Source organism: Oncorhynchus clarkii, chromosome 27 (assembly GCF_045791955.1).
Source record: "Oncorhynchus clarkii lewisi isolate Uvic-CL-2024 chromosome 27, UVic_Ocla_1.0, whole genome shotgun sequence".
NCBI lineage: Eukaryota > Metazoa > Chordata > Actinopteri > Salmoniformes > Salmonidae > Oncorhynchus > Oncorhynchus clarkii.
The window spans coordinates 27,499,867-27,513,830 of NC_092173.1; the positions used below are offsets into that span (position 1 = coordinate 27,499,867).

Sequence of the window (13,964 nt, forward strand, 5' to 3'; positions counted from 1 at the left end):
TCTGTACACAACACTTAAATAGGAAATTAAAAGGCCTTTGGGGTGATACTAATTATTACTAAACCCACAAAGTTAAAAGGTTAAGGACAAGAAACAGATGTCTGCAGCTGCTACTGAAGAGGTTTCCTAAACATTTAATTTCCTGTTTAATCTCAATGTTCTTCAGTGTCATATTTTTTTCCCATGCACCACCCAGCTGAACTGTAATTTTGCTCTCATGCTTGTTTGAAGTTAGATACTGTCACGCCCTGGCCATAGAGAGGCTTTTATTCTCTATTTTGGTTAGGCCAGGGTGTGACTAGGGTGGGCATCCTATGTTAATTTTTCTATGTTTTTGTATTTCTTTGTTTTTGGCCGGGTATGGTTCTCAATCAGGGACAGCTGTCTATCGTTGTCTCTGATTGAGAACCATACTCAGGTAGCTCTTGCCCACATGGGTTTTGTGGGTGTTTTGTACCTGACGGAGCTGTTTCGATTGTTATTTTTGTTAGTTTGTATTTAGTGTTCAGTTCTATTTAATAAATGACTACTACGTACCACGCTGCGCCTTGGTCCTCACCTTCTTCCACCAACGGCCGTTACAGATACACTAACGGTGTTTTTGGTGCTTGAGATTTTCAACATGATTGGATATGTGAAACAGTATCGCTGTGCAGGATTCTGTACCTTCATTCAGCGACATGAGAGACACCAGGGATCTATTCAGTTAAAGGAAACTTGGGGGGTGCAGCCAAGACTAACGTATGATGTCAGACCTCAGTGATGTTGCCACGGTGCCGAATGATGTACATTTCTGTGGCATTACCTTTAGATCTGCGTCTTGAAGATAGGTAGAGAGCAGCATGTTTAAAGAATATCACAATCATGCAATTCACATATCGCGAATAGTCTACCATGAATAACACATCTATGTACTGGATATCTTTCAGGAGGCATTTTGATGCCATATCAATAAATGTTTATACTGTGGTTGATAGTATGTGCAATCATTGACCAACAACAATACGTTGGAAAAACAACTATTGCATTTCTGTCAAGTAAGTAACTAAACTTCCATCGCTTAGAATCAATCAAGTAAAAATAATTCCAACATCCAGCGCTTGATCCAAACTCTTGAGCTCCACATATTACATTTGATTTGTTTTAATTATGATTTGATTCACTTTAGCTCCTCTTCAGGTCGGTGACTGTGCTGAGCTGGCAGAATAGGCTAATAACTGCCTGGGGGTGGGTTCAAAGACTGTATAAAATAGTCATCTAGGGAAGGGCTCGTAATACTTGGATATTGGATTAGCATGCACTCTGGTGGTCTAAAGAGGTTCACATTTTCCATAAACGGAAACAAAGTTTCCTCCTAACAGTGCAATTGCTAAACTTGAGGGAGACTCAAGTTTTGCTCATTTTTAATTGAGGTCACATTTTGGCAGTTTAAAAGAATGGTAAATATATTGTTGCGGCTTTAATATAACCCTGAGGTTAGCTCTGATTGAACTCCTATTCTCGTTATCTGTCTTCTAAATATGGACTTCATATTTGATTAATTATACTCGTTAATCTGTTTCTTTTCCCATTTAGATAAGCATTCAAATTAAAGAGGGTGGCAAAATGAACGTGTAAATATTCACAATGGGACTAATCCCATGCAATTCTACACATAGACACTAGATGGCAATCAAAACAAATAAATGCCTTGTCTGATCTGAAGTTTCTTGCACTGAGACAACACTTTTGATCCAATTGGAGAAGGTCAGAGTCAAGGAACCTTGGATCTTCTCCTCTAATACGTTTTGAGAAAGAGGTCAGCAGAGAGTACGTGAGAAATCAAGGAAGGACGATTGAAAAAGAGCCCAGTTCTCCATCACCTGAGAGATCACAAGCTGTTACGTTATAATTTTACCCTCTCGCAACACACCTTCACCTGAACCCTAGTCTGTGACTTCCCCAGTGCCTCCCTCACCCAGCCACCCTCCCTGCTGCTTGGCTTTTTGGAGGAGAGACATACAGAATAATCAAACCAGCTGGAGTCTCTGACTGATGCCTGCATAGGGAGAGCAGGGGGTCTGCTACTCTGCTGAAGCTCCCTCACACATGAAATGTCACAGGAAGTAGTCTGAACACCACTCTGCCTCCCGTCCTCTGTGCCGTTGCAAGCTCCCAGCCAGTGTGTGTGTGTGTGTGTGTGTGTGTGTGTGTGTGTGTGTGTGTGTGTGTGTGTGTGTGTGTGTGTGTGTGTGTGTGTGTGTGTGTATTTGAAATGATGGGGGATCCACTCGCTGTCATGCATAATTTCATGTGAGGAGATTAATTGGATTTCAATTATTTATTTTCCATTACTTCCATCCGAGGGTTGTTAATTCTCTGGCTAATTGAGAATTACAAAGTATAAATGAACCAGATGGATGCATAAAGGACCTACACTACTACAGTACTAACATGATGTTCAATCATTTTGGGTGCCATCCACTTGTAAATGTCTTGACAACAATCACTTTGCAGTTCTCATTTAAGGTTCTCCCTCTGTCAAATTGAATTGATGTCAGAATGACAGCATTTGCTGTTTGCTTAGATACATTTAAATAGATGTTCATTTTCTGGCCACAAATTCTTATTTAGAATGACGGCCTACCCCGGCCAAGCCCGGACGACGCTGGGCCAAATGTGCACCGCCCTATGGGACTCCCAATCACGGCCGGATGTGATACAGCCTGGATTCAAACCAGGGACTGTAGTGATGCGTCTAGCACTGAGATGCAGTGCTTTAGACCTCTGTGCCATTCGGTATAACTTTCTGTTTATCAAGTAGTTTCATCTGTGTGTGTATATATATATAACTAGTTCTTTAGGTTTTTCCTGATCAGGTCACATGGTAAGGAAAAAACTTCAGCCCTTAACTATGATGGAAAATGAAACACTGCGAACATATAGAAAACATATAAGATGAAACTTAGAGCTAATTTTATTCTGCACTTTTTAGGGCATTCTAATGTTGCTATTCTTTGTGTTGGAAATCTGGATGTGTGCAATTGCATGAATCAATTTGGACAGAGATGGCATGGTTTGAAATGAAATGAAATTAAATGAAATGAACAGCTGAGCCCCAACCAGAACAGAAGCTGCTGTTTATCATAGCCCGGTTCTGTTAACTACAATCAGTTCCGTTTGGGTGAGTGAGAATCATTGACAAAAGCTTTTATTAACCTCATTATCCAAATAAAACAGCATAATATTGTCCTGAGAGTTGCATCATCTATTGTTTTCTAAAGGCCTACATTCATGTTTTACATAATGAATGAAGAGAGCTGACAGCCTATTAGCACTTCATATTACCACAATATGAAGAAATACTCATGGCTGTAGTGACGGCAGTAGGGTTCCTGTTTCTCTTCTGGCTGGTGCTAACTGTCCACCAACAATCTGACACTCAACAACATGGTGTTCTTTTTGCAGGGATTTATGAAGTAAAATGATAAGGCATTATAAGAGTCTTCGTCAGTAGAGTATTGGCTGAAGATCATTTCATTTTACGATCCTATAGTAATTTCAACTCTTTGAGAATAATCAAGTACAGTGGGGCAAAAAAGTATTTAGTCAGCCATCAATTGTGCAAGTTCTCCCGCTTAAAAAGATGAGAGAGGCCTGTAATTTTCATCATAGGTACACTTCAACTATGACAGACAAAATGAGAAAAAAATTCAGAAAATCACATTGTAGGATTTTTAATGAATTTATTTGCAAATTATGGTAGAAAATAAGTATTTGGTCAATAACAAAAGTTTATCTCAATACTTTGTTATATACCCTTTGTTGGCAATGACAGAGGTCAAACGTTTTCTGTAAGTCTTCACAAGGTTTTCACACACTGTTGCTGGTATTTTGGCCCATTCCTCCATGCAGATCTCCTCTAGAGCAGTGATGTTTTGGGGCTGTTGCTGGGCAACACGGACTTTCAACTCCCTCCAAAGATTTTCTATGGGGTTGAGATCTGGAGACTGGCTAGGCCACTCCAGGACCTTGAAATGCTTCTTACGAAGCCACTCCTTCGTTGCCCGGGCGATGTGTTTGGGATCATTGTCATGCTGAAAGACCCAGCCACGTTTCATCTTCAATGCCCTTGCTGATGGAAGGAGGTTTTCACTCAAAATCTCACGATACATGGCCCCATTCCTTCTTTCCTTTACATGTGTAACGGATGTGAAACGGCTAGCTTAGTTAGCGTGGGCGCTAAATAGCGTTTCAATCAGTGACGTCACTTGCTCTGAGACCTTGAAGTAGTAGTTCCCCTTGCTCTGGTTTCATCTGACCATATGACATTCTCCCAGTCTTCTTCTGGATCATCCAAATGCTCTCTAGCAAACTTCAGACGTGCCTGGACATGTACTGGCTTAAGCAGGGGGACACGTCTGGCACTGCAGGATTTGAGTCCCTGGCGGCGTAGTGTGTTACTGATGGTAGGCTTTGTTACTTTAGTCCCAGCTCTCTGCAGGTCATTCACTAGGTCCCCCCGTGTGGTTCTGGGTTTTTTGCTCACCGTTCTTGTGATCATTTTGACCCCACGGGGTGAGATCTTGCGTGGAGCCCCAGATCGAGGGAGATTATCAGCGGTCTTGTATGTCTTCCATTTCCTAATAATTTCTCCCACAGTTGATTTCTTCAAACCAAGCTGCTTACCTATTGCAGATTCAGTCTTCCCAGCCTGGTGCAGGTCTACAATTTTGTTTCTGGTGTCCTTTGACAGCTCTTTGGTCTTGGCCATAGTGGAGTTTGGAGTGTGACTGTTTGAGGTTGTGGACATTTTGAATAAAAAAAGCTTTCAATCACTGCCACCCAATCCTGCATGATGGGCCTTATCCCGACTTAGGAATTTATGCCTTTCCTACCTTTCCTACACACTTCTCAGTATTTGGTATTTAGACGTATTTTAGTTGTGTAAGGGAGCCCTGCAGCTCTGGTTACCTTGAACATCCTGAATAAATTTCATTCAACCACTGAAAACTCTCACCCTTACTGGCCAACAGATTTTCTTGTGGAGTTTTCATTCAATGTGGCTTTCAGTACATTTATCTTAAGCCATCCCTTTGAATACGGTGTACCATTAATTATAATTTTGTCTACAGACTCAATAGAATAAATCGAGAAAACGAGGTCAGAATATAAGGATCAATGAAAGAAAGCCATCTATGCATATTTGTCTGTTTTAGCACCTACTGGTAGATTTAAAAATACTCTGATCTTGTAGATTATTTAGGCAGATTTTTTGGTTAGGAATAAAAAATAAATTGTTATACTCAATCTCAATCCATAAAATATTGGAAGGTGGAAAAAAAGTGTACAATAGGGGTTGAACAATAGTCCTACAAATCCACCCCAATTCTCACTAATCATGGAACTGTATGACAACAGTCCAATCTTCATGAACCGTGCGCCAGGCTCCAGGTTTAACCTGCTACGTGTGGTATGAGTTCCATAATGATTCAAAAGGCTACATGTCCCAAATTATTGCACAACGTTAGCCTAATATGATCCACTAATGCTAGTGAACCTCAGGAACAACTACACAGAGGAAAGAAAGATAATACAAGCATTTTGCTAAATCTGCTAAACACGTGTATGTGACAAATAAAATGTGATTTGATTTGATTTAAACAGAATGGAATGGAATGATTAAAAAATAAATGCATGTAGGTATTAGTGACTGTGGCTCCTGATAGTGGCTAACAGTTAACATGATACAAATTGTAAAAGAAAACAGAGTAAAGCCCAGGCATATAATCAAAACATTCTTAAGCGCATACATCAACTCAGCAGGTCCCTATAGAAGCCAATAGCTTGGGTCTCCATTTCATCCACGCAAATTATGAGGCCACACAATTAAAATTCAGAATTACGGCACAGCTATTAATATTCTATTTCACTGTGCAAAAGGGTCCGCAATACATCTGTTTCCATATGGCAGGTTTCACATTCATCTCCAGGGATCATTAGGAAAAATCATCTAAAACAATTACGATGTGTATTTACAATCCCCTTCTCCAATCTGATTACTCCTTTACCTTGCTCATATCAATAGCTCTTATCAATTTATAAATTATAGTGCATGGAGAATGGTGTTATTTCTATAAGAAAAATAAAGTAGATGATTTCCCACTTAGAACCAGCAGCTTCACTCAACCTTATTTATTATTTATTCAGTGTAAAGGTGGTGGAATTATATGAGGGAATTAAGTCAAGGTCGGAATACAGGTATCTGTAGTGGAGACACCTCTGCCACACCATTTATTCGAACTTCACCTCAAATGAATAGTGGGTCAATAGAATGCTATTCTCATGCTGAAGTTCAAGGTCAGAATACACATAGTGAGAAAAGCACATAAAAAGGTAATTACTCTCCATTTAAACGCACTTAACTTGGGTCTGAATCGGGCCATGGATGTGTTTAACCCTTTTCTTTATTAAATGGATATTGAGTCAGTGATGACTTTGGCAATGCCCCACCAGAGCCACAATCAGAGACACTTTATATAAAATTGTACTGTATCTATGTTGTGGGTTATAGAGCTATATTTGATTAGTTTAACATTAACATAACCCCATCCATTCTTTTGTTTTTTTTGCCTTTTGAAGCTTCCTACAATGGGAGATGTCGCGTGCCGGAAGAGGGGGGACGCTCTTTCACTGTAAATACCAATTCTACAAGAGGGCAGGCGAGAAAGCTACAACTCCGCCCACTGGTAGTCATTCAATTGATTTACTCGCCCGGTGTTCATAGACGAGGCATGCGTTAAACTCAGAGGGCTGACCCTGGAATATTTACTGAGCTAATTATGTTAAACTGATACACACTTCAATGTAACATAAACCCACGAAGTGGAATTTAACAGAATAACTCTGGGTCGAATGTTTTTACCTTTGTTGTGGCAGGACACATTTCCTTTTGTCCTCGGTAGTATTTAACAACCTTTGGCGGTCACCCACCTCAACACAGGCAGCAGCCCATTTGTTGAGTGGTGTGAGGACAGTTGGTCGGAGGACTTCGTAAAAATCTACAACTTCACTTGGGAGAAAAAGCCTGGAATAATTGATAGAGGTAAGTAAGTCTTGTCATATCCAAACGGCGGGTAGCGTTTGTAGTACTAGCCTAGAGTATCTGAGCAGTTAAAGTAAGTGGTTGCCATGCCATGGTATGAAACACTTACTTTGTAAAGTAGTTTGTTGTTGAAAATTAACAAAACACGGTGGTTATTTACTTTGTGACAAAATAACCTACCTATTCGTCCATTCACTCAAATGTCCTTTTTATTTCTGTAATTCAGAAGTTTACATGCAGGGTATACTTATCATTAAATTAATTCACACCTTGTATTAACCCAATAGGCTACAAAGGACACGCCCGTGTATGGCGAGACATAGCCTATGGGTGGAAAACACTTGACTGTATTAAGCTATGGATGTATTATGTATCTATTTATAGGCTACACACCACCGCAGACAACCAGCCCATACAGGCATTTCATCTGCCCATTTTACAGTCAAATAGATCTGGCAGCAACTTTCACTATTCTTGAACATGCAGGTTTCACTTCCAGATCTATGGATGTTATGAAGCAGCAATAACATAATTGTCAGGTGGTGGCTTTTATCCTAACGCCCAGTAGTTCGTTAGGTGCGGCGCCCCACTTGTGATGGCAAAATCTATATATTATATAATTCATGGATTCTGTTTTAAATGCTTATACAAGTGTGGTAAATGTGTACATTTTCCTGTTTCAAAAATATATGGTTCAAACAAGCTGTTCAGTTACTGCCCCTCAGTGAATGCCAGCAGCAGCAGTTCCGCCTCAACGGGCGCATAGGCTGTGCGTGCGAACATTGCTTGGATTGTTATGCCAGCTATTTGCTTTGAGGGGAACTGCTAGCATAAATTATAACCGCACAAAGTAAATGGACCCGTCCTGCGTCGCTCAAATGGGCGTTTAGTCAGAACTTCTATGTCGGCTCTAGTCCTCATCAGGTTGTACTGTTGGTGACAGTGTGACATGTTGTGTGGACTAAAACAGCATAAAACCGGGTGTATCACAAAGCATGATCAAATTAATTAGGCAGCTACAGTAATTTTGAGAAACATAAATACCATTTTTTATTTAAAGTTTTAGTTTAATCTACCTTTGATAAACAGCTAGCTAGCTGGTAGCTTGCTAGCTACCATGCCAATTTCAAGTCTTTCAAAACTAATATTTGACTAACTCGGAAATATGAAGTTGTTTCAAAATGCTTTGTGACGTGATTAGCTAGCTAACGTAAACTCACCCCATTCGTACAAATGTGCACAACCGCAACATTCAAATGAGGCTACAAAGAATACTAATGGGACTGTGTTGACTTCAAAATCGGGGGTGTGAACTAGGTTTCTATTCAAGCATTGATCAACATGGTAATGGCTCTATAGTATTGGAGAAAAGTTGAAAAAACGGACCCTCGTTACATCTTGACGTGTCATGTCATAATGTACAGTACGCATAAAGCTACTATGTCTGTCTTGCAATCTCTCTCCACCAGGTGTAGCACTTTTCTCATCGTTTAAAAACAAGAAATGGACAGTGACGGGGTTAAGGGGGGATACCTAGTCATTTTTTGGGTCATCATTGTGTAACAGTATAGACTTTACGTCCGTCCCCTCGCCCCGACCTGGGCGCGAACCAGGGAAACAGTCACCCTCGAAGCATCGTTACCCATCGCTCCACAAAAGCCGCGGCCCTTGCAGAGCAAGGGGAACCACTACTTCAAGGTCTCAGCAAGTGATGTCACAGATTGAAACGCCACTAGCGCGCACCACTGCTAACTAGCTAGCCATTTCACATTGGCTACACTTGCATGCGATCATCATTCTCAAAGCCGCTGTTTACTTCTAAGATCACTTTAGCACCGTCCTAAAAACCCTATTCAAATTCGACACAAACCTTCAAATAGGTATGTAATGACACATTAGATAAACTCTTTATAGTGTTCTATTTACATTTTAGAGGCGATAAGGTGATAAGTTGGACAGTTTGAGTGAAAAAAAGCAAATTTCCCACACGACATCTCTCCTTCTCACTACCACGCATTAGTTTAAATTCCCCACCAACCATTTTTAAAAAGACCCGACAGGGCTCATTGCCTGCTTGAATTATGCAGAAACGGGCAGTGTTTAGGTCATGTAATTGATTCTGTTGGAAAGGGGAGAAATTGTGCTTTACAATGGTGTTGACATTACAGTTGATCTGGAAGTATTACGTTTTTGGGGCACTAAAAAAAGGGCAATTGTACAGACCAAGGCGATGTACAAGTTTACGGCAGGGTAGCCTAGTGGTTAGAGCGTTGGACAAGTAACCGGAAGGTTGCAAGTTCAAAACCCCAAGCTGACGAGGTGCAAATCTGTCGTTCTTCCCCTGAACAGGCAGTTAACCCACTGTTCCTAGGCCGTCATTGAAAATAAGAATTTGTTCTTAACCGACTTGCCTAGTTAAATAAAGGTAAAATAAATAAATAAAATTACCCCCATTTAGATAATGTGTTTTCAGTTATTGTATTTGCACGCTTGTTGCGTTCTACCTGGTGCACCCGTTTGCTGGTTGCTCGTTCTAAATCTGTTCAAAACAGTGCAGCAGTGAGCATTATGTTTTTGACATGCAAAAGTGAAATAGGTGTATTTATGCTGTTCTTCAAATGCACAGATCGCTTTATGCATCTTCTCAAATAAACTACCAGTAGTTTGAAAACTTGGCATAATATTTCTGTCATGATGCTTTGTTGACAACTCCAAACACATCGCACCCAGGGTATTCAGCCAATCAGCAGCCACCACTAAGGTATGGAGAATTTCAAAATGTATAACAACAAACTGCAGAGTTCACCAACCACACATCTATGGCTATAAAACTGTCTGTGTGAGCTTTTGAAGCTATGCGATATATACTCGGTCAAGAATGCTATCAGCGTTGACTGACAGTGAGTCATCATATTTGTTGTGTGAAGCAATGCATTTTATTTTGACGCACACAACTCAGGTGTTTGATGGCAATTTCTCCACTCCAGATGAAAACAGACCAGATGTCTAAAGTTATTGGCGGGTGTCAAAACTTAACAAAACATTTATTATAGATATTGTTTAAATGCTGAAATCTTTTGTTTTTAATGCTTAACTGGTTAGAACAGACATGCTGTAGGAGATTGGACTAGAACATTCCATGGAATGCACCGGTGTCCTCAACAGTTATTGCTATTATGTGTTCCATACACACACACACCAGACACACTGATAGGGGTGCCCAGAGCCCACTCCTTGACTGGAGTTTGAGTCACAGTTTGAGTTTCACAGTAATTGATTCTGAAGAAGAGTATCAGTCCCACTATCCGTTGTTTATTTATAAAAATCATAATACAAATGTTAAGATGACATGAAATGTTATGATGGACTAATATTTCCTTTTCTCAGACTATAGGTTTTTCTGTATTTTGAGCAGTGTTCATTGCACTTGTGCGGTTCTCAACATTTATCTTTATCTAAGAATATCATGCAGCCCATCTTGTTTTCATAATTGCTTTTGGGGGCGCAAACTGCCGGAGGAATGTTCATCCCATAAATGGTTCCATCGTTCGTTTTTAAAATTTTTATAGCCATTGTGTGTTCTTTGAGAAAGACAACAGTCAAGATCTGCTGTTGGTCTTACATCTATAATAAAAGCTTCTATCACTAAGACAACAACTGTGTTTCCCTCAATTTAGCAGAGATGAAATGGCAGTGTGGTATTATCCTAATTAACATGTGGGAGCGGAAGACGGTGAGAGCCTGTTATTACAGCCTGTCCTGTGGGAGGTAAGCCCTCCACCACCCACCCTCTCTCCGACCCCCTATCTCTAGTTTAGACACACCCTCTTTTTGACCTCCCCCCATGTATCCTGGTGTGATGAGTAGGCCTTATGTAAGAACAGAGTCACAGCTTGCCAAACCACACCCCTTTAGCAAATATAAAGACAACAATTTCAAAGATTTTATGCAGTTACAGTTCATAGAAGGAAATCTGTCAATTTGAAATTAATTCTTTAGGCCCTAATATATATGGATTTCACATGACTGGGCAGGGGCGCAGCCATAGGTGGGACTGGGAAGGGATAGGCCCATCCAATTGGGAGCTAGGCCCAGCCAATCGGAATTATTTTTTCTCCACAAAAGGGCTTTATTACCGTCAAATATTCCTCAGTTTCATCAGCTGTCCGGGTGGATGGTCTCAGACGATTGAGCAGGTGAAGAAGCTGGAAGTGGAGGTCCTGGACTGGCGTGGTTACACGTGGTCTGCGGTTGTGAGGCCAGTTGGACGTACTGCCAAATTCTCAAATTTAGTTGGAGATGACTTATGATAGAGAAATTAACATTAAATTCTCTGGCAACAGCTCTCGTAGACGTTCCTGCATTAGGCATGCCAATTGCACTCCCCTCAACTTGAGAAATCTGTGGCGTTGTGTGCCAAAACTGCACATTTTATAGTGGCGTTTTGTCCCCAGTACAAGGTGCACCTTTAATGATCAAGCTGTTTAATCGTCTTCTTGATATGCCACACCTGTCAGGTGGATGGATTATCTTGGTAAAGGAGAAATGCTCACTAACAGGGAAGTAATCACATTTATGCGTAACATTTGAGAAAAATACATGTTTTTTTGTGTGTTTGGAACATTTCTGGGATCTTTTATTTTGGCTAATGAAACATAGGACCAACACTTTACGTGGTTTATATTTTCATTGTGTGTGTGCGTGCACACTACTGTTCAAAAGTTTGGGGTCACTTAGAAATGTCCTTGTTTTTAAAAGAAAAGCACATTTTTTTTTAATGGAATATCTACGTAGGTGTACGGAGGCCCATTATCAGCAACCATCACGCCTGTTCCAATGGCACTGTGTTAGCTAATCCAAGTTTGTTATTTTAAAAGGTGACTCTGGGATGCTGGCCTTCTAGGCAGAGTTACAAAGAAAAAGCCATATCTCAGACTGACCAATAAAAATAAAATATTAAGATGGGCAAAAGAACACACACTGGACAGAGGAACTCTGTCTAGAAGACCAGCATCCTGAAGTTGCCTCTTCACTGTTGACGTTGAGACTGGTGTTTTGCGGGTACTATTTAATGAAGCTGCCAGTTGAGGACTTGCGAGGTGTCTGTTTCTCAAACTAGACACACTAATGTACTTGTCCTCTTGCTCAGTTGTGCACCGGGGCCTCCCACTCCTCTTTCTATTCTGTTTAGGGCCAGTTTGCGCTGTTCTGTGAAGGGAGTAGTACACAGTGTTGTACGAGACCTTCAGTTTCTTGGCAATTTCTTGCATGGAATAGCCTTCATTTCTCAGAACAAGAATAGACTAAAGAGTTTCAGAGAAAGTTCTTTGTTTCTGGCCATTTTGAGCCTGTAATCGAACCCACAAATGCTGATGCTCCAGATACTCAACTCGTCTAAAGAAGGCCAGTTTTATTGCTTCTTTAATAAGAACAACAGTTATCATCTGTGCTAACATAATTGCAAAAGGGTTTTCTAGTGCTCAATTAGCCTTTTTAAAATGATACACTTGGAGTAACTAACACAATGTGCCATTGGAACACAGTAGTGGTGGTTTCTGATAATGGGCCTATGTAGGTATTCCATTAAAATCAGCCGTTTCCAGCTACAATAGACATTTACAACATTAACAATATCTACACTGTATTTCTGATCAATTTGATGTTATTTCAATTGACAAGTGTGCTTTTCTAAGTGACTAAACCTTGAACGGTAGTGTGAGTATACATGCATGCATACACACAGTACATTCGGAAAGTATTCAGACCCCTTTTCTACATTTTATTACATTTACAGCCTTATTCTAAAATTTAAGGCTTCCTTCGTTGTGTGTTTCTTCAAAATGGTCAGAATTAATCTAAGATAAAATTTAATGACAGATTTCTTGAGTTTTTTTGCCGAGGAGATATTAGTCGCACAATTTTACGTCTAACTATGATGTTTGGTGCAGTATTTCTCAATGAAAAATTTGTAAGAACAAGTCGTTTCTCGTTGAATGACAAATACTTTTTTGAAGAACCCCCTACTCTTGACCAATCACCGACGAAGGGGCATACACTTCGGCTTGCCTCAAAAAAATCTGTGCCCGAACAGACACACAACTCCTCACTGAAGTCCAAAACGAACAAACAATGTCACAAAATGTTGTCATAATATATGCAGGAACTGTTTCAAACTGTTTCGGCTGGGAAGCAAGCGGACGCCTTAAGACAGGCTGTTTGCCTTAGAGCAAAGGTGAGGAATTCAAATGAGCTGTCATTGAATTTCCAGTCCATTTTCAATTAGGCTACACACAGTGCCTTCAGAAAGTATTCAGACCCCTGGACTTTTTCCACTTTTTTTTACATTACAGCCTTATTCAAAAATGGATAACAAATAATAGTAATCCTCAGCAATCTACACACAATACCCCAATACACACTTTTTTTCTTGAGGCAAGCGAAGTGTATGCCTATTCGTCGGTGATTGGTCAAGAGTAGGGGGTTCTAAGCCTTTACCTTATTAGATCAGTACAGTTTGCACTGCTTTTTGCCAGAAATTAAAGCTTATTTGAACAACTGTGACATTGGCATTAAGGCTGGGGATTGCCAGGGACTTCACAATATATGTATTGCGATTCCCCTTTTCTATATGTTGTGATTCAATACTATGATTTTTATTGTGTTTTGATGTTCTAAACAAATTGCTCACCTGTCTACTGCACAAGGACGAGAGCCATGAGAAAATGAGTTCTCACCTGTCATGGAAATAAAAGTGCTAAAAACAAATTGGCTCGAAGGAAAAATGCTGGAGTTTTGCTGCAGGTTTAGCCAACTAGCGCAAAAATAATATTGCAATATTGTCAATACAATTTATTGTCAAATAATATCCTGATATGTTTCT

The 13,964-nt window shown here is 40.2% G+C and overlaps 1 protein-coding gene across 4 annotated transcripts in view; it reads left to right on the forward strand.

Annotated features, from left to right (window-relative positions):
- The first annotated feature begins 6,751 nt into the window (after positions 1-6,751).
- The window catches only part of LOC139385600 (glycerophosphodiester phosphodiesterase domain-containing protein 5-like), an 87,411-nt gene continuing 80,198 nt past the window's right edge, over positions 6,752-13,964 (forward strand). For 3 of the 4 annotated variants that reach the window (XR_011628971.1, XM_071130804.1, XM_071130806.1), the window contains exon 1: positions 6,984-7,084. The gene's annotated coding sequence lies outside the window, so the exon portion shown is untranslated. Of the gene's footprint in view, positions 7,085-13,964 lie in introns of all 4 variants that reach the window. The other variant, XM_071130805.1, reaches the window with a different exon arrangement.